The sequence below is a fragment of the Pinus tabuliformis genome, chromosome 7, assembly GCF_031772625.1.
Source record: "Pinus tabuliformis cultivar Carrire ecotype Pingquan chromosome 7, CPIR1, whole genome shotgun sequence".
NCBI classification, from domain to species: domain Eukaryota; kingdom Viridiplantae; phylum Streptophyta; class Pinopsida; order Pinales; family Pinaceae; genus Pinus; species Pinus tabuliformis.
The window spans coordinates 176,154,140-176,173,745 of NC_142293.1; positions in this window are offsets into that span (position 1 = coordinate 176,154,140).

A 19,606-nucleotide genomic window follows, 5' to 3' on the forward strand; every position below is an offset into this window, starting at 1 on the left:
AACTTTGCTTGAAAACATAATAGAGAGGCCACCACTAAAAGGTTGGACCAGGAGATGTAGCCCAGGAGCATTGGGTTAACTCATTAAACTTGTTTTGTTTACATGTTTGATTGTTATGTTTTCTCTATATTGCCTCAGTGTCTATGTATTCTAGCAATCTTATTGATCCGTTGCATAAGTAACATAGGCACATGAGTCTGTAATACCTTTAATTCTTTATCCTAGATAAATTGCAGATCAAGTGGTATCAGAGCTCTAGGTTACTAAGGTTAGACAAGCTTGTGCTAGACTTTGTTGTTGAATGCTAACTAGATCAAAGCTTAAATTAGGAGAAGGAGAGTTGGCTAAAACTAACCCAGAAATTGGAAGAGTCTATTCTAAGAAGAAAATGTCGGAAGAAAATCCCTTGGAATCAGACCCCCAGTTCATGGATAGTTTTATGACCATGAGATCCATGGTGGAGGAAATGTATAGGGAATTTAAGAAAAATAGAGATGAAGATTCATCAAACTCCAAACAAGAGAAAGGAGTATAAGAATCTCTCCTCCATGACCACTCTAAAGGCAAAGGGAAAGAAGAAAAATTTCTCGCGCCTCCTAATAGCCCTGAAAATAAAAAGAAGACATATTTGATTAAATTAGATGTTAAATTTTATTTACCAATATATGATTAAGAGTTGAATGCAGAGAAGCTGGATAATTGGAGCAAACAGATTGATGTTTATTGCAGAGTGCAGAGCATCGACTCAGATGAGAGTAAGATTTAGCTGGCCAGCCTACGCCTTGGAGGCACCGCCTTGGTATGGTGGGAAGGCAGAACACAAGTTGACATGAAGAAACATGGTAAGATTTTTTTTGTCTGGAGTGAATTTGTTTCTGCAATTAAGAAGCAATTCTATCCACTAGCCTACATGCAACAAGCCATGATGAGCAAGCAAACTCTTCAACAACTAAAAGTGAAAAGTGTACAAGGTTACACCCAAGAATTTAGGAAAAGAGCTTTGATTCTAGGAATTTCTTTAGACTCACCTGAGACTCTGTTGAAGTATACAGGTGGTCTACACAGCTACATGAGGAACACTATCCTCATGTTTAATCCCACTAGCATATATGAGGTATCCATTCAAGCTACGCATCTCAAAGCTAGAGGCAAGAATCGGAACCCAGAAGTTGGGGGATCATCCAAACCCACTGCAAGAAAAAATAAGGAGAAAAAAAAACAGAAATGGAAAGAGAGGAAGACAAACACTGTACAGAAGAGAAAGTCCTCATGCACGCACTGTAAGAAGGATGGGCATGATGATGAACACTGCTGGATTCTGCGTCTGAAGCTGAAACCTAAGAAGTTCAAGGGAAAGAAGAAGAAGACTGTTGCAGCTATTCAAAAGGATTTGGGGTCAGACTCAGGAGATGAAGCAAAAATCGCAGCCACGGGTATAAAAGGTAAAAATTATGAAGCATCTACTAGTAATTATGCACAATCTACTGATAATGAAGAAAATGAGAGAAAAAGACATGAGATTTTTCATATTCGAGTTATTTCCAATCATCAAAAGATTGATACTTTGTTTGATAGTGGCTCACAAGTAAATTTAATTTCTGAAGCAATTGTAAAGAAGTTGGTATTACTAACCACACCTTACAAGAAACCATATCCATTAGGTTGGCTATGTGACAAAGCAAAGCTACAAGTGACTAGACAATGTAAACTTAAGTTTTCTTTTGGGTCAGCATTTGTAGATGAGGTTGAGTTAGATATGGTTCCTTTGGATATATGTGGAATCATTTTAGGAAGTCCTTACTTGTATGATAGAAAAGCTATTTTCTATAGAGTTGAGAACAAGTATCTACTCATTAAAGATGGAATCGAATATATTGTAAGAGCTCATAAGCTCAAGAATAATTATACTCTCATAAACTCAGGGCAGATGAAATGAATTGTAAATTCATGCAAACAATTTTTACTGATGGTTGTGAAGGAAAAGAAACTTGATAAAACCAATGTATTTGAGGGCTATGATACTAAACAGCAAGCCGATTTAGAAAAAGTTGTTTCAAAATATGATGTATTGTTTCAAGAACCTAAAGGTCTGCCACCCAAAAAGGAAATAGTGCATGATATTAATTTGTAGCAAGATGCTCCATTGCCTAACATCGGAATGTACAGGTTGTCCGCTTTAGAGAATGCAGAAATCAAGAAGCATGTACAGGAGCTGCTCGAGAAGGGGTTCATCAGACCTAGCACATCACCATGTGGGTCTCCAACTTTTTTGGTGAAAAACAAAGATGGCTCGTGGAGAATGTGCATTGATTACCGCACACTAAATAAGATAAGGATCAAAAATCATTATCCCCTTCCTCGCATAGATGATCTATTAGATCAGTTGAAAGAATTTGTCTATTTTTCCAAGTTAGACTTGCATAGTGGCTATCATCAGGTTAGATTTGTAGAGCAAGATGCATGGAAGACTACTTTCAAAACAAAGCAGGGACTGTATGAGTGGTTGGTTATGCCTTTTGGCTTAACTAATGCTCTTGCTACTTTCACAAGAGTAATCAATGATGTGCTCAAACCTTTTCTTGATGATTTTGTTATTGTATATCTAGATGACATTCTTATATTTAGAAAAATGTGGGAAGCACATTTAAAGTATGTTAAGCAGACTCTAGATGTTTTGAAAAGAGAAAAACTTTATATTAAACTCTCAAAATGTGAATTTGGCAAAACATCTTTGAATTATTTGGGACATATAGTAGGGGCTGGTGAATTGAAGATAGATCCCTCTAAGGTTGTAGTCATTGTAAACTGGCCTAAACCCAAATCTGCTACAGAAGTTAGAAGCTTCTTAGGAGAAGCACAATATTGGAGAAAGTTTATTTCTAACTTTTCCTTAATTGTAGCTCCCTTACATGCTTTAACAGGATTGAACAAGGTGTTTCAGTGGGGAGGCAAATAGCAGAAATCCTTCGACACCTTGAAAGAAAAGATTAGTATAGCACCACTACTACCACTGCCCGATCTTCAAGGACCATTTGAGATTGAAACAGATGCCAGTGACTATGCCATGGGAGCAGTGTTGATGCAGCACGGTAAACCCATATGTTATCATTCTGAGACATTTAATTCTGCAGTAGTTAACTATCCTACATACGATAAAGAATTGTATGCATTAGTAAGAGTGTGAAAAGTGGAAACATTACTTAATGGGAAAAGAGACAGTTATACATACTGATCATCAACCACTTCAATATCTACACTCCCAAACTAAGTTGCAACAATCAAGACACTATTGATGGATGGGTTTTCTACAACAGTTTCATTTGTTCATCAGATATAAAAAGGGAATACACAATAAAGTTGCAAATATGTTATCTAGACCAATTATAAATGCATCTACTATATTTAAGCATAATTCAGTATTGCATCATAGCTACATTGAACAATATGCTTAAGATATAGATTTTAAATATGTATATGCAACTTTAAGTCAAGGCAAACGAGTAGAAGAATTGGATTATCATGTTAAGGACCAACTCTTGTATCATTTTAGGAAGCTATGCATTCCACAAACTAAAAGAGTAAAGATAATTCGAGAAGCACACACTTCTCTAATATCAGGTCACTTTGGTGTAAGTAAAATAGTTGCACAGCTGCAAAGATTTTGTTATTGGTTGAAAATGAATGAGACAGTTTCTATATATGTAAGAGGGTGTACCATGTGTGCTAAAAGCAAGCCCCGTAATAGAAAACTACGCTTGTACACTCCACTACCAGTTCCTTCTCATCCTTGGGAAAGTGTTTCCATGGACTTTGTTGGAGGACTGCCTAAATCTAGGAAAGGTTATGATTATTTATATGTTGTTGTGGATAGGTTCAGAAAAATGTGTATTTTAATACCTTGTAACAAAAATTTTATAGCTGAACAAGCTACAAATTTATTCTTTCAGCATGTATGGGTTCATTTTGGATTACCCACTTCCATAATATTTGATCAAGATACCCGATTTGTTGAAAAATTTTGGTCAAGTTTGTGGGAATTGATGGACACCAGGCTAAAGAATAGCACAACTTTTCACCCACAAACAGATGGCCAAACAGAAGTGGCCAATAGGACAGTGATCCAGTTGCTTAGAGGCTATTACAGCAAGCATCCCAAACTTTGGGATGAACATTTATGTTATGTGCAACATGCTTACAACTGAGCTAAACATTCTTCTACACAGAGATATCCTTTCAAGACCTATTTTGGTTTCAAACCAAGGTCTCCCTTGGATTTTGTCTTTGGTAAAGACATAGCAGTTGATGGACACAGTGATGTGGACAAGGTAACCAAGTTCATTGAACAAATGCAAGAGATTCACTAGGCAGTACAGGAACAGCTAGAAAAGATCCAAGCCAAGTACAAGGCAAGGCATGACAAGCATCGAATGGAGCATAGTTTCCAAGTTGGTGACCAAGTCTGGTTGTATATCAGCAAAGACAGAATGCAAGGTGAAGGTAAGAAGCTAAAGCTAATAAGGTATGGACCTTTCAAGATACTTGAGAAAATTGGTGAGAATGCTTTTCGCCTTGATCTACCAGGTTACATGCACATATACTCAGTTGTTAATGCAGACAGCTTGAGACTATTTGAACCTTCATTAATCGAAGATCTTGAAGAGCAGAGTCAATTGCCTTCTATTGATGACCTGTTACTTGAATATCTTAATGAGTTGCAGGAAGATACAGTTCTAGATAAGAAGGTAAGAACTACACGCAGAGGTGATGTTGACTACCTCAAGATCAGACTCAAAGGTTCAAAGACAAGCAGTGTGAAATCGATAGAAATTGGGCAAGCGAGGAAGCAATACCCTCACTTGATTGACGCTTAAAAGTAAACCAACTTTTGGTGGTCCAAAAGATTTTTTAGTGGGAAGGCCGTGATCTGAATTGGATCCTAGAAACTCTCTAAGTTTTCATGATTGTTTTAAAGATTCAAGTCCTAGAAAAGATCGAAGCTACCAGAAGGGATCCCCATAACAGTTGCAGTTTTGGCCCGAGCGGAGCAACGAGGACCCTTGATCAAGTGCATAGATCGTTGGCCCATGGTAAATCACAATGGCACAAAACTGGAAAAACTGGAGGCTAGTTTAGAAAACAGAGGTGAATTCTGATACGTGATTAGCGCTAGGCGCTAATCACATATCGCAGGGCATCCCCCTCAGTGAAGGAAAGCCCCGAAGTGCCCGGACCTGAAATTGCTATGAAAAATGGAAAAGTAACTATTTTGGTTCCATAGCACAGGATTCCACAAATCAGTAGGATATGAAAAGGCCTCGAGGTGGTAAGCAGTTTTGACTGAGTCCCACCCAATGCCACACATCGAGAAACACGCGTTTGGTAGAAGAGAGAGAAAACTACCTGCATCGGACAGGTAAACGTCGTGCGACTTGTCCACCTGATATGAAGGACAACTATAGGATTTTGGGGGCCCAGATCAACGGTGGAGATACGTCCCGATGAGTGACCGGATTTGACAAGTGAAAAAGCAAGATGACAGGGTATTTGAAGTCCGACATGGATTATGAATTGGAAAATGATTCGTGTTCACGGGTGGTCTTGAAGCAACCATATTTAATGGCCATTCGAATATGATTCAAGGAATCTAACACCCAGTTCATTAGCAAAGAGGTGGCCACCTCCCTGCAAGGCGTTACCCAGTGATGATGACGTAAAGCAGAGGAATTCGAACGGATAGAGGAAAGGAAACCAAAGGGCTAGGAAGCGGAAACTAGCAGCCAAAGAATAGATTGGCTTTAAAGCCATGAACTGATAGAGGCAACATAACAAAGAACAAAGAGGAAAATAGCATAGAGATGTAGAAAGCTAATAGCAGAGAACAGAGAGTAGAAACCAAGCTGACCTGAAAGCAGCATCGAGCCAGACAGAGCCAAATAGAGTCAGAGAGTCTGTGTACTCCATTGAAAGCTTGAGAGGTTCAAGAAAACTCCTCGGCATAGGCCTGTCATACTACTATGACCCTCAGAGGTTGAGTTTCAGTAAGGAGAGTGTGTGCACTCCATTCCTACTGACTTCATTCTATTAGTGAGACTCGAATCAAGCTCACTGTTGTAAAAACTTTGCTTGAAAACATAATAGAGAGGCCACCACTGAAAGGTTGGACCAGGAGATGTAGCCCAGGAGCATTGGGTAAACTCCTTATTAAACTTGTTTTGTTTACATGTTTGACTATTATATTTTCTATGAATTTCCTCAGTGTCTATGTATTCTAGCAATCTTATCGATCCGTTGCATAAGTAACATAGGCACATCCATGCACATGAGTCTGTAATATATTTAATTCTTTATCCTGGATAAATTCCAAATCATCAGTTGGTAAGAGTGGGTGTCTAGAGTCATCTACAAATTCATCATCATCATCTGAAGTAGAAAAGGTGGATGGAAAGTTCAATGAGGTAATACGCATCTCAAGTTCAAATCCTTCTATTTATGTTCATAACAACTCTTTTACGACATTTGAATAACATATTAGAGGCATTGGCATGAAGCTACTATCTAAAATGGGTTATCAAGGAGGAGCCCTCGACACTAATGACCAAGAGATCACTAATCAAATCATGGTAAAAGAGAGACCAAAATATCAAGGATTGGGATATGGTCAAAGACAGTTTGGAGAATTCTCTAAACGGTATGAGTAAAATCAGTCATCAAAGGATGATATGTGACACCAAGATGGTGCTGACAATGTTCATTTGTATCGTAAGAGAAATGAATGCTTTAAAGGACCCTACATGTCATCTTCCACTCCATATTGTCAAAGATGCAACCCAAGGGATAGGTATAAATCTCACGGTTGTTTTCCAAATGTTGGTAATTTTGACTATTTATGGAACATGCGATCCTTGCACTTTCTATGACGCAGTTGACCATTGTTTGGTTGTTTGTGAGAAATGTATGGTAATTCTCAAGAGAATGGATCAAATTCTTGGCATCAAGCATGATGAATCCCCTTCACACTTGAGGACTTCCTTTTCAACAAGCAAGAGAAAGTACTTTTGTACCCATTGCAAGATGCATGGGCATGGGAATGAACGATGTTGGAAACTACATCCATAACTTCATTCTAATAAGGATAAAGAGATTGTGAAAACCAATGAAAAGGATGAAATATGTGGCAAAGAGGACTCACAACATTCCTAAGGCAATGTTCAAAGAAAAGTAGATGCAAAAATAGAACCCATGCACCTAGGACAGGCAAAGATTGGGTAGATTGTTTGTATAATTTGCTTTTTCTTTGTAAATTGTAAATACTTTTTGTTGTTTACCTATTTTCAGTATTTTTTTAAAATGAAAAAGAATAATCACTATGAGAAACAAGTATATTTTTCATTAACATGTTATATTATGTTATGTTATTGTAGGCAAAGGGGATTATTTCATTGAATTTTTGCAGTAGTGTACTTTTGTGTACACGCTCAAACTAAGGAAATTAAAGCAACTTTGAATCAGTGCATGATAGGCATTATATTGCTTCTGATTTCCAAGATTGAAATTCAAGTTTGTCTCCAACAAGGGAACTTCAATATGAAGTTGTTTGAGTTATGAAAAATTAGTTTAAAGAGAATGTTCAGATTCTACTCATCAATGTTTTTGTTCCTGGATAGTGATAATAATTGTCGCTCGATTCTTGACAGGATGGTTAGGTCTTCATGAAGAAGATAGGTAAAGTACCTTGATTAGAGCTTGAATGGAACCAATTGAAAATAGAGAATTATGGATTGATTTTTGGGTAATTTTTTAGTTTCAGCCTCATTTTATTTACTAGAAGTAAAATTTTGGAGTCCAAAAGTTCCTAGTGGGGAGGTGTGATAAAATTGTAGCTAAAAAATGAAAGTGCCCAAAATCTTTCGAAACTAGCATCAAGTTGAAGTGTTCATTGCTCTGAATCCAACGACACTTGTTTCATCTCAATCTAATATCGTATGACAAAGTTATTGTAACACCCTCCTACCACATCTACCTAAGTAACCAACCAAATAGGGTAAACATGTGGCGTAAGGCTACCGTGATTGGATTCAACATCCTACATGACCTTAAGGAAATGGAATCGATGTAAACAAAACATATAGAAATTCCACATCGGCATCAAGACCCCTGAGAACCATGCCAACACTTCAGGAAACTTGTCCCTGGGTCCCACTAAATGTTTTCATCACTTGACCTCTGGACGCTCTCATAGGCCTGCAAGCCAGTGTTTAGGCACCATTTTATCTAGTTCTGTGCCAACGTCCCTAGGATTTGAGCCACTTTTTTCAGGCCCAGAGCCCAAGTCACTGCCAAGAATGGAATGACATCTTCAAAGTAGTAAAATAACAAGGAAACAAGGATGCAAAAGCAATTAGTTGAACAAGCCTTAACCAAATCCCTACTAGCCATGACTGGAATTTCTTCAAACATATCACAAACATGTAATCTACAGGTGCAAACAATAGATTTAAGCATAGGGATCTCATTCTTATCTGAGAATCACTAAGAACCATTGTTCCCTCATGTCTTTTGCTACATTATCATCTATTAGCCAATAGATACATTGTCCATCCATTTACAAGTAAAAGCATGAAGAGATCCATACATAGTTGTTGTCATAAAAAATATACATAATTAACATAGTAACAACATAAATACCTTAAATACATCATCTATATAATCCACATATAAACCAATACATTTACACATGAAAACAAAAGAGAGGAATTTCGCATTAATTAATATAGAAACCAACTAGGGATGGGACTACAACGTTCCACCCGAGCATAGATTGGCTGAGCCAAATCTCTCTTTGGCCAATCACCCTCGTTCCATATTCCAAACATGAATGTGGGACTCATAACCATTAGAAAATAACGAAACAAGCATGGAGCCTAGTGGAGTTCTCCACCTAAATTGTGAGGAATTTGAGTGCCTCCTAGACTCTTAGGCTTTACCGTAATACGCAGTTAGATCCATGGATCACTAGGCCCTACACCGAGACCCACTCTCTAAGCTTTACTATACATCCCATCCCAACTACAAGGCCCAATGGAGAGAAATCCATTCTTGTCTTTACCGTATATCATGCTATTCAACGACAAGGATTCTTGGGCCCACTGAGGCACACAATCCTGGCTTTATTGCAATCCACAGGTTGGCTCAGGGGTTACTAGGATAGTTTCTTTACCATGATCCATGGTCTGGTTCAGGGACCACTAGGCCGTGTGTTTTTCATTTCGGAGATCCACCCCACTCAACTTCAAATCCATCCTGAAATCCAGCTCAACCAGAGTATGAGAACCGATCTCATCAAGGCTATCAGGAAATTGCAAGGCTAGGCTGAAAAACACTGTCACACTTGGCCAAACCCATGCCATAGTAGAAAAAGAACCACATGCAATACCATGCATGAAAAATCTAGCAAGGAAATTACACATGAAAATCAATAATTGCAAAGAATCCTATTGTAGTTGCTTGATCCTGTTTTTCCTTGCTTGATCTCCGCTTCCTCTTGCCTTCTTTTCCTTTCTTGATCCAATGCCCAAGTGGTTCAAGAAAACTCTAAGTGTCTAAGAGTGAGAGAGAGAGATAGAATAATGAGGGAGCTCTAATACTGAATTGAAAAAAGGTTCCTAACTAATCCTCAAAAGCATGTTTATTAATGAGGCCTCTATTTTCTTCATTTTCCATTATTTTCCTTCAATTTCCTCCTCCCATGAAACCTGTGACCTTTCACCTCCATTTCCTCCTAATTTCCATTATTTTCATAAATAAATGTGCCAAAAATGCCATTTTTCCTTTCCAAAGCCTTATCCATTCCCTTTTCCAATTTCGTTAGCCATAATAAATCAAATGAACACCCCCAAGATGTCTTGCCGAACATTTAGCTTCGAATAAGTGTCCCATTAACCGTGGTTATTATTTTTAACTTTTATTACATGAATTTTTTACCAGGGCTATTATAGAACGCTCCCCCTTTGGGGACACTATCTTCGGTGTTCAATCACACATATACCTCAATAAAACCACTAGAAAGAAGACATACTACTCATGGATATTTATAACCTAGCACGATGCAGTTTTTACAATAATCACCCTGTTGAATGCCAACCCACATGACAACATAACAACATGATAACATAATAACATGAAAACATGACAACTATATTGCTTATTGGAGCTTTATAACATATCTCATGACAGTATTTACATCCATATACATATGTACATACACCAAAACGTCATCAAAACATATACCAAAGACATGTACCAAAACTGTTATGAAACCAGCTCAAGAAAAGATAGAAAAGATAGATCAACGCCTTAGAATTCAGCCTCTTCGAGGGGGCAACCTCCTTTACATTACATAAATGAACAATTCTTGGATGATACAAATGAAAAGACCTCCTTTCTATATATAGGAGTCTAAGGGGTTATAACATAATCAGAGCCGACATAACAATAATAATGTAAGGGCACAATAATAAAAATAATGGGCTTCTATGGGGCACAATAGTAACAATATGGGCACTACATGGGTACATCAATATAATAAGTGGGTTATACTAATAACAATAAGGGGTTACTCTAGTAGTATAGGGGCCTAACATGCCCCTCTCCTTCAAAAAGCGTTGTCCTCAACGCTTGAGTAGTTCTTGATGCTTCTGTATAAAATTCTTGTCCTCCCATGTGGAATCTTCAGCGGGTAAGTTCTTCCACTTGATGAGATACTCTGAAATTGATCGATTTCGTAGCTGTCCGGTTCTTGTTTCTGTGACTGCTCCAGGTTCTAATATGATTATTCCTTCCTCTTCAATTTCTGGCAATATTGTTTGAATTGGGATCTTTTGCAACTTTTGAATAAGTGGCCATACTTCTTCTTCCTTCTTCCATTCATCCCTTGCTTCGTTTATCCAATCTGGTTGGATAATATAAATAGCACAAAACAATGCTTCCACATCCTCATCCTTGAAGAGTCTTCCCATTCGGTAAGGTCGCCATTTTTTATGTAGTATTGCCAACATTTCCTTCTCATAAATAGCTTGCTTGAGATGTAGCAGTAAAAATACCCAATCACCTACATCAAAACATTTTTCACTACGATGTTGATCTACCTGTTGTTTCATTTGATTTTGCACCGAAGTGACGTTATCCTTTAAAAGTTGGAGAACTTGTTGTTGATGCTCGATGTGATATTTCACTGCTTGAACCTTTTTCTTCTTGATATGTCCTTCTATCTCTAGAGTTTGAGGAGTGGTAATTTCCTCCAATCCTTTACAAGATATGGTAGGATTCATTTCTTGATGCTCGATGTGATCTTTCACTTCTTGAACATTTTTCTTCTTGATATGTCCTTCTATCTTGATAGTTTGAGGAGTGGTAATTTCGAACAAAGAATTACAAGAAATGGTTGGATTCATTTCTTCTTTCTCGATGTGATCTTTCACTTCTTGCACCTTTTTCTTCTTGATATGTCCTTCTATATTGAGAGTTTGAGGAGTGGTAATTCTTGCCAATGCTTTACAAGATATGCTCTGATTCATTTCTTCTTTCTCTGGGGTGGGTTCCTGGCATATATCTTCTTCTTTTGATGTTTCTTGATCCTTTTCTTCCTCCTCTTCATATTCTATGTAAAATAATTTCTTCTCAGCACACTTATGACCTTTAGTGCATTTGCTATCACAATTGTAACAAAGCCCTTTTTCTCTTTTTTCTTCCAATTGTTGTGGTGTAACCCTTGTAGGCTATGGAAGGCTAGGAGAAACAACACTTCCATCTTTATAGTTGTGAGGGGTATGCTTCCTGGTTTCCATAATTTTGCTTTCCACTATGTCACAAATCTCTTTTACTCTTTCCAATTGTTGTGGTGTTGCTCTAAAGAAGGTGTTGCTCTTTGTATCCTCATAATGTGCTATCATTTCCTTCGTGAAAATTGACCATGTAACAAGTTTTTTACGAGAACAAAGCCCTTTGTACCATAAAAATTGATCTGGTTCTAAATATGAAGATGCAATACATACCTTTTGTAACAGTTGTACACCATGTAGATAAAAAATATTGCTCCATCTGAAGTATCCAATTTACCGGATCCTTGCCATCAAACTTCCTCATCTTGCTTTTTCTTGATTTTAGGAGCTCGACCTTGAAACGATTGTAATTTTGTACTTTTGGATCCTTAAGTTCTGAAATTGCGAGCTACAGTAGCCCTCTGTGTCCTCTTTCCAATGCCACTAGTATGATCCAAATTGCATTCTCTAATAAAAAGTTATGCACAATCTCCCAAGATGACCTGATTATAGACCTTTTTAGAAGAGCAAACTTGTATGAAGTGCCACGTGTCATTGTTTTGACCTTTGGATCTAAAAATGATATAAAAATAAACTATAGTCCTTCCTCTTTCTGTACCTTCTTACGAAATTTCAATCTGATGCTCAGAAAGAAAGTTATGATGATTTTCCCCAGGTCACCTGTTTTGAATGTAATTCAGGAGTCTGCAAAAAGACCAACTTCCTCAGATCATATCTCCGCAAATATTGCGCGACAAGCTCTGCAATTTAGACCCAAGGTTCAGCACGATTTCTTCTCAAATGGGTTTTTTTTGTGACTTCTGAAACGTCACAGAAAAAAAGTTATAGCGAAAATTCCACGATGACCTGTTTGGAGCAGCGAAACCTTAGAATCCAAAGCTCTGATACCAAATGTTATGAAACCAGCTCAAGAAAAGATAGAAAAGATAGATCAACGCCTTAGAATTCAGTCTCTTCGAGGGGGAAACCTCCTTTACATTACATAAATGAACAATTCTTGGATGATACAAATGAAAAGACCTCCTTTCTATATATAGGAGTCTAAGGGGTTATAACATAATCAGAGCCGACATAACAATAATAATGTAAGGGCACAATAATAACAATAGTGGGCTTCTATGGGGCACAATAGTAACAATATGGGCACTACATGGGTACATCAATATAATAAGTGGGTTATACTAATAAAAATAAAGGGTTACTCTAGTAGTATAGGGGCCTAACAAAAACACCATACCAAAAATGATTTGCCTCAACTAGAAAACAAGGAAGGATACATAGCCCGAATTTGATCTTCCATCTCCCATGTAGCTTCATCAGGCCCAAATTTCTTCCACTACACTTTAACTTTCTCAATTTCTCTGTTCCAGAGCATGATCACCTTTCTTTTCAATATACACTGAGTCTCCAACTGGAATTCTCCATTCGGTTCCTCCAACAATACAAACCAGGAAATCACATGATCAGTAACTTTAACATACTTCTTAAGTAATGACATATGGAAAACATCATGGACTTTCATTTTTGGAGGCAGTGCAAGTCAATAGGCTACCAGCCCAATCCTCTCAACAATACTGAAGGGTCCAAAAAACCATGGCCCCATCTTGGCACATGATCCAATCATCAAGGAGCTCTTCTTTGGTTTGATGTGCAAGTACACCTGTTCCCCCAACCCGGAACTCCTTGAATAACCTATTCCAATAAGTATAACTATTCTACCTATCTTGTGCTGCCTTTATATTATTCTTTATAACTTATGCAAGAGCATCTAGACCTAGCCAGCAATGTGATGGAGTGGTCACATGTTGTGGCTAATGCAAGTTTGGAGGAAGAATTGGTTGTTCAAATTATATTAATTTCAAATTATGTAAGTGGTTAATTTGTTGCCTAATTCTAAACAGAATTGGGAATAAATGGAAAATGATCCTCCCTGTGTGGAGATCAAGCCAAGTAGTCTAGTTTGTTTAGATTAGGATAGGATTTGATTTCTAAAAGTATGGTTTATTCCTTCATTTGTGGAAGGAAACTGTTAGGTATATGTAATTTCCTTTGTTTTCAGAAGAGGGGGAGAGAGAGCGAGACACAGAGGGAGAAGATCGAGAGTATTGTAATCCTATGGGCAGTGTTAGTGTCAGTCTTTGAAACCTTCCTCCAGTGATCAAACATGCTCTTACAAAGTGATTTTAAGGTGTCAAGGTCAAATTTTGTCATTTCAGTGAGTCTTCAAGAAAAATTTTGGTCACTATGTATTAGGTATAGGGTTTGTTTTAACTCCTTTCAAAATTGTCCAAATGTCAGTCCATGTCACCATTCAGCTAAGTGTACCACCATTCAGAGGGTTGTCATCATCATGTCAGGTTCCAATGGGTCATTTTACACCTTGTTCATGCTTGAGTTGTGCCTAGGTAAGGTTCATTTCCCTCTCCTAGGGTTTTGAAGGTAATTTCTCTTGGATGGTAAAATCATTAGCAAAACTTGTATCCTGATTTTCATACACCTTCCCCTATCCTTAACATACCTTATTAAACGCTTCCCATCTTTCGCACAAACCTTAGTTTCTTGCTACAATTTGACAATTTTCTAGGCTATGCCTGTGTTTTTCCCTTTTGGACCCCTTCCCCTCACTCAATCCTTGAAATTCCACTTTCCCCTGCTTCCTAACATCCCTCCCTACTTCCCAAAATTTTCTCAAGAATTTAGAAGCCCCTTATCCCCTTCATCTCACTTCATTTAAATAAATCCCCTGTTCCACACATCAGGATAGGTTTTAATCCAATGATGTTTTTGAGCAAGAAAATATGAATTTGGGAAAAATGAGAGATTTTTTTGTCCAAAATAGGCCAAGGCAGAAAACCCTCCTTCACTTTTTACACAGGTGTCACGGTTTTAGATAAATGTAAAAAATACAGTTGCCTCAGGAGAATTGTTTCACCTCTGAAGTGACCTTGGGAAAATCAAGATTTCTCCTAGCTTGGTTGGCCAAATGACTTTCGTGATGAGTCAAAATTATAACTAGACACAAATTTATTTCCAATGAGCTATCCTGAGCTCAATTTTGGGTTGAGGAAGACCTTCCAAAGTTGACTGCAACAGCACTCTGCCTTTAGGTAGCCTCATTTTTCACATTTTGACCAGTCTTGGGAGATTTGACTTTTAACAGGGAAAATGAACTAACAATTGAAATATTCAAGTTTTTTTGGAAATTAGACTCAATAAGATTTCCAACAAGCTATCCCGTGCCCAATTTGGACACAGGCAAGGCCTCCAAAACTGGTCTGCAAAAAGGGGCTACGCACATGTTCCTTGCCGCAGTGCACCTACCTACTTAACCCAAATTTCACTCAAATCATCTTGAAAAGCTCCCAAATCTTGCAAAATTTATTCCACAAGTAAGTGAAGCATTCTACTTTTCCATTTCAAAATATTTACTCATCCTTCATGGTGTTTTAAAAGGTGAAAAAACAAACCCTACTTGTTGCACAGTTACACTATAAAAATTGCCTAGGGTTTGCAAAATTGTCATTTTTGCTATCTTATTCCCCTATATAATTTTCACATCCCCTTCACTAAATTTCCCTCATTTCATTTCCATTTCCCTCTCTCATTTGCAATTATCCTACCCCCTATCCCAAAAACCCTAAAACCCTATCAAATTCCCACTATTCCCAAACCGTAATTGGCATTCCCAAACCCTATCACTCCCTAAAACCACTATATCCAACATCAAAATCCCTCATTCACTATCCCCCTCATCAATCCCATTCATCAAATATCAAACACCTATTCTTAATATAAAATCTCTTCATACTCATCATTGAAAACCAAACAGTGGCAAATATGGAAACAGATTCACCTTATGAAAGAGATGAGGAAACAATGAGTGCTTCCTCCCAAGAGATTCATGCACCAAGAAAACCACACAAGGGAGGAAAACACATCTGGGAGGAGCCCACTACACTTACAGAGCTATTGGCTTGTCCTCTTGCAATAGCATGTTTCAAACATCAGTCTTTCTATCAGTTTTGTGAGATGGTGGAAAGAGTCAAATACCACCATGAGCTTGCTAGACTTTTTGTCCTTCATCTTCACAATGGCCACGTCAATTTTGTAGGTGTTACATTCACTTTGACACCTAAAACTATAGCTGAAGCAACAAGTATTCTGAATGTGGGTGAACAGTGGAACAAAGAACAGTTGGTGGAAAAAGAGCATTATGAGCCTTATATCAAGGTTGGCTATCAGAAGCAAATCAGTAGGGTCTTCCCTTTCAGATACCTACAAGACACATATGCTCCACTCATGAAGCTCATAATCAAATACTTCAGCTGTGAAGGCAGATTTTCTCGCTTATACACTTATCATGTCAGATTATTGATGCATTTCACTAGAGTGAGGATGATGAACCTCCCCTATTTCATGTGCCAGAATATTGAGAAAATGACCACATTGGTGCAAAGGAAACCTCCTCATCAACAATACAACAACATTTATCATTTTGCATTGATCAAGATTGTGGTTTTGCATCAGTTGAGTTTGCTGAATGTTTCATGGGATGATTTCATTTCACATGAGGTTTTCACAAGTCCTCAAGTGACCCCATCAGTTTTTCACGAGGCAAGAGGGCCTTCACATCAACAAGAAGTGCATGAGACTCAAACTACTAGTGTGCCAGTATTTGTCACTTACCAAAAGGGCACAAGGAGATTATTTGCAGCTGCCAAACGAGTACTATCTCCACCTGGGGTGGAAGGGGTCTCGTTTCCTTCATCAGATCATAGGAAAATGTTATCTTCACCCAGGGTGAAAGGGGCTTTGCCTTCTTCTTCAGCAAAGCAGGACAGAGGGAAACAACCAGTGCATGATGAGGGGCTTTCTGAAGATCAGGAGAAAGATTTCATTTTGATACAGGATGAGGACACTGATTTGGGCACCCAAAGCTCAAAACTCAAGGAATTAATCAAAGAGAAAGAAGCTGACATTCATGAATTATCTCTTAACCTTGAAAGAGCTAAGTGGATCATAAACTACCTTGAGCAAAGGAACAAGTAGTTGGAAGACCAGCAAACAATCATGGAGCTGCAAAACATAAGATAAAATAGACAAGTAGCCAAGAGAAGGAAAGTCAAGTTGACACCGCTTGAGCAAGAGGTTGATGCTAACTGGGAATCATGGCTTGAGAAGGGAAAACATGCACTTGGAGAAGCTACTTGAGAAAGAAAATAAGGAGAAAAAGATTTTGAGGCACATGGCTTTTCATTGTTTGTCAAGAAACAAAATTTGCAAAGTGAGGATAAGGACCTTAAAGGCCAAGTTGAAGAAAACTTTGAGGAGGAAGAAAGAGCAAGATAAGCTCAAGATCTTGGCTGAAGCTTCCTTGGACCAACATAATACTTGTTGCAAGTCACTCATCCAAAATTTCAAGAAATTTGGCACACTTTCTGTCAATTTTGAATTTTTGAAGGAAAAAACAGGTTTTTATGCCTGGTGCTTAGAGCCACCCAGTGCTCACCATTTTTGGATTCCTCATAAAAAATTATGAACACCCAAAAATTACTAGAAATTTTTGTCAAGTTTTGAGCTTCCAAAAGGGTCAAAAACACCTCAAAAATGCCATTTCTGCCCCTTTTTGGCCACATATGAAGCAGTGTTGGGAGAACTCACTTTTGGAGGGGAAAATGGACACCCAATTCTGAAATTCCACCTCTTCTGGAAAGTAGATAGATAGACCTTTCCAACAAGCCCACTTGGAGAAAGTTTGGTGGACGGGAAGTGCTCCAAAATCAGCTGCAAAAAGGTGCTACGCACAGGGAAAGTTGTGCGGTGCATAGGATGGAAAATTGCTATTTTTGCCAAAAAAACTCTGTTTTTCGCCTAGTTTTTTCTTAGTTTGACTTTTTTCTCTCTAATGGCCAGACTCATGATGTAATTTGATGTAAATAGATGGAATTTGATGTAAAAATGTTTAAAATTCACTCATGGAGGTAGATACATCATGTTTAAGTGGTTTTCAACTGAATGAATCAGTTTCCTAGGTTTTAGAGGCAAGTTGTTCCACTGCCTACTTTTCAGTTCTTAGTTTAGATCTTGTTGAAACAGCTCCTAAACTCATGAATTCAACCCCTAAAGCCTAGAATGAGTTTTTTTTTGCCTATATCTAGTACTTTTTCAGTCATTTGTAAAGGTTGGACTCTTGTGAATGCTCTGAGCATTATTGTACATTCATCTCTGCAGTTTGGCAAGGAAATAGACTAGGGTTTGCAGCGTTTTGTGGGATTCTTGTTGAAAGGTGATTTATTATTGTTTTTCCTTCTGTGATTCAAGTTATAATGTGTTTATGTGTGCCATTATCTCTCTTTTTTCAGCTTAACTAAATGAATCAAGTATAAAGGTAGAATTCATTGATGTTGCAGTGCTCTACCTTAGGGTTTGTTTAGTCTTATATGTTTTCTACTGTTTGAATAGGATCCCTGAAAATTTCATGCCCTGTTCAAATCCTCACCGGTATTAAATCTCTCCATTTCACTTAATTCAAGATACTAAAGCATTTGCCTACATTTCCCCATAGAAAACTCTGCAAGACTGAGTCCATTCCCCAGACCCAAAACTGCCTTTCACTTTTGATCCAGCAAACCAGCATAAAACTCAATCAAATTCCTCTGAGCATATACCTAGCCTAAAATTAGTCTTTACATCAGTCATCTCAAACTTCATTTGCTATATTTTCCTAATATTTACAATGAGAGAACCCTCTCCTGACCTGGTAGGGCTAGCTACTAGGTTAAGCGTGGTTTGATGTTACCCTAGACCTGCCTTTCTTAGCTTGAGGTAGATTTAGGCCCTAACATAGTGGCGACCATACTGGGGAAGAAAAAATTGTTTGTTCATTAATGTTCTTTGCTTTATAAACTACAGACAGAGCCTGAAGTTAGCCAGGTAGCCTTCGAACTGCTCTTGCTTTGTGAGTGCATAAGTAGATGAATGCTGCTTCAGTCAATCTCCGGTTTAGTTTATGAACTGAACATCTGACTTGCAAATTTCCCTAGTACATGTATCAAGTTAGATCTGATTGTTGATGGTGGACAATGATCAGACATCGAAAAGGCTGAAATCATTCACCTGGCGACTCTAAATCAGTTTCAAGATCAGATCCAAGAACTCCACTGGAGGATGAACCCAACCAGCAGAAACATGAAAGGACGATATGGACAGATCAGGTATTCAAGTTGGAATTTCATCCAAGACATTTTGTTCTTTGTTATAAATTATTTCTTCTCTTTTCCTGAAAATGTCAAGAAGGCTTTGCAAAGTATATTGTATTTGAGAAAAGATCCTTGGCCCACATTTGATCCCTTCCCTTTGAATATTGTGAATACCAAAGATTTTCATGCCTTTGAGCTTGATCAAGACCCTTTTTCTGAATCTTGTGATGACCATCTTCAAACTGATGAACCTCAAGAGACCAAGTCTGATTCTATAACTTCTATACATACCCCTATACCTTGTAAAATTCCAGATCGATACAAACCTCTAATTTTACCTCCTATATCCCATGCTTTCCCTAAAATTCATGATCTATATCTACCAAGATTTGATGGTGAATGCGACAACATCACTGCTGAGCAACATGTATTGAATTTTCAGTATTTTCTCAACATTTTTGAAGTTGATGAAGAAGATGTCAGTATTAGGCCTTTTTCTCTTTCTTTGCAAGGAAAATTCAAGAGTTGGTTCAAAACCCTGCCTGATGCGAGCATCTCAGATTTACAGCA